A 2,500-nucleotide genomic window follows, 5' to 3' on the forward strand; every position below is an offset into this window, starting at 1 on the left:
TTCTTCCACCTCCTCCTCCCCCTCATCATCATTATCCTCGTCCTCATGATTATTGAAATCTCATAGATGATCATGGATTATCTACTGTTATATTACGATATCATGATGGTATGGATAATATTTAGGTCATTGGCGTAATATTATGTAACGTTATAGTTGATTATAAATTGCCCACTATCTGACTGCTATGTCAAAATGATATTAATCATTATGAATAGACAGTTTTCATCATTGTTACGTTATAAAAAAAAAACATTAAAGATTATGAATTGTTATATCCCATGCTGATTAAACAAACTAAAGTATTGCGTAAAGATTTTCTATATAAAATGCTTGACTGTTCTGGACAAACTTGCTGTTGCCATGCAAGTGAAGCGACTAAGGTTTCAGGTTGCCAACGTGATATCTTGGCTTCCTCACCCCACACACACCAGAGACAAAGGCAAAGGATCATGCACACAGAGACAGGTATTGCTGACCCCACGGTGAAAGAGAGAGGGAATTGGAGCCGAGATAAACACGAGGCGCCTCGACTCGGCTATTAGAGTTATGGAATTTCAACTATGAAACAATTCGTAGTTTTGGTATGATAAATGAAAATAAATAGATAAAAAGATGGACAAGAAAGAGAGAGAGAGAGAGAAAGAGAGAGAGAGAGAGAGAGAGAGAGAGAGAGAGAGAGAGAGAGAGAGAGAGAGAGAGAGAGAGAGAGAGAGAGAGAGAGAGAGAGAGAGAGAGAGAGAGAGAGAAATATAAGGTAGCTAGACCAAGAAAATTGCCTTACCTTTTGTCTAAGCAATTTTCTTTTGTTTATTTTTTCCCTTAGTATTGTTAACTTATGTATACTTAAGTGCTTATCTTAATCAACTCTTCTTATGCTCCATGATGTTTTAGCTTATTAAGTAATGAACAGATGACAAAGCTGGTGAGAATGCAAAATGTTTGCTTGCATTCATCGAATAAAACAACAACAACAACAAAATTATATTAATTTTGTTTCAGTGGCGGCACAGTAAGTCAAAGTTTATGACCGTGGGATAATTAGATTTTCACATTTGTTATGGATTTCCTCTCATATCCCAGGACTAGCTTCTGTTTAATATATATTATTCATAATATTATTATTCAGGCAATAACCTTATACACAGATATACTTCAGCAGCACGCCGATAGATAGTAAAAAGCAGCTAGCACTAATCTCAATTTTCGAACCGTAATTAACAATGATATGAATACGGACTTATCAAACGCAACAAAACTAAAAACAGATCAATCTATCAACAATGAATAAACTTTTTACGGATTTCCAAGTTTATAATTGTATGATGAATAAAACATAAGCTATACTTTTTTTTTTTTTTTTTTTTTTTTTTTTTTTTAGTGCTGACTGTGAGAGTGTTTAACGTGGCAAATTACTGCATAATCGAATTAGCAGTGTTTCATATCAGGATTCTCTGATCCTAATCGAAGTAGCATTATTTGATTTTGCAGGAAAACGAGACTAAAACTGTAAACTGCAATTCATGCAATTAGTTGTTTGCATAATTATTGTGCATGACCAATCCAGAAACTAAAACATTTACAGAACGTTCATGGCTGACTTTCCAATGATGGTTCTTGCGTTGCCAACCACCATTATTGTGATGATGGTGGTGATAACGATAATGATGATGATTATGATGATTGGGTAGTGAGGGTGGTAGTGGTAGTGGTGATAGTTATTGTGGTGATGGTTATTGTAATGATGGTTATTGTGATGATCGATATTATGATGATGATAATGATAATGATAATGATTATGGTGATGATGATGATGTTTTTAATAACGACAGTGGTAACGATTGTAATAATGATAACTCCAAGCTGGTCATTCTAGATGAAATGTTTTAAGTTTATAAGAACAAAAGAAGAACGATACTAAAATACTAACATTTTTTTAAATAATCAATATTTGAGTAAAGTCTTTTCTGCTGCTGTAGTCCCAGGATTATAGATATTCCCACTATAGGCGGTACAACCAGCGAAAGCCTACGGGTTCTCCTCACCACTTTTCATTTACTCGGCGCAAACAGGCGAACGAGGATGCCGCCAGGATTTGTTAGGAAGAGTAAACTATTTTTATCTCCTGTCATGAAACCCCGGACGCCCAGGCAGCTGGAATTTTATGAGAAGCACCCATTTTAGTGTATTTGACTCATTTTAATGGTTAATTTACAATATGGTTTATGTTTGTGTTTTTGTAAGGGGTTCTACTGTGATGGAAATGCTCTCTCTCTCTTCCTCTCTCTATACATTTCTTTTTTTTCCTCTCCTTCTTTTCCTCTCTCTCTCTCTCTCTCTCTGATTTTTTTACGTTTTCAATCTTTATCTTATATTTTTTGTTAACCTTTCTTCAGAGAATTGAAAGCAAGTATACAGTTCTTGTGTTGCTAATTGCTGTATTTTTTATTTTCCTAAAGATATTCTAAACTTTGTCTTTGACTTACCTGGAATCCAGAGC

This window comes from Penaeus japonicus, unplaced genomic scaffold (assembly GCF_977035675.1).
Source record: "Penaeus japonicus unplaced genomic scaffold, GWHDUDI00000001_assembly GWHDUDI00000042, whole genome shotgun sequence".
Lineage (NCBI taxonomy): Eukaryota > Metazoa > Arthropoda > Malacostraca > Decapoda > Penaeidae > Penaeus > Penaeus japonicus.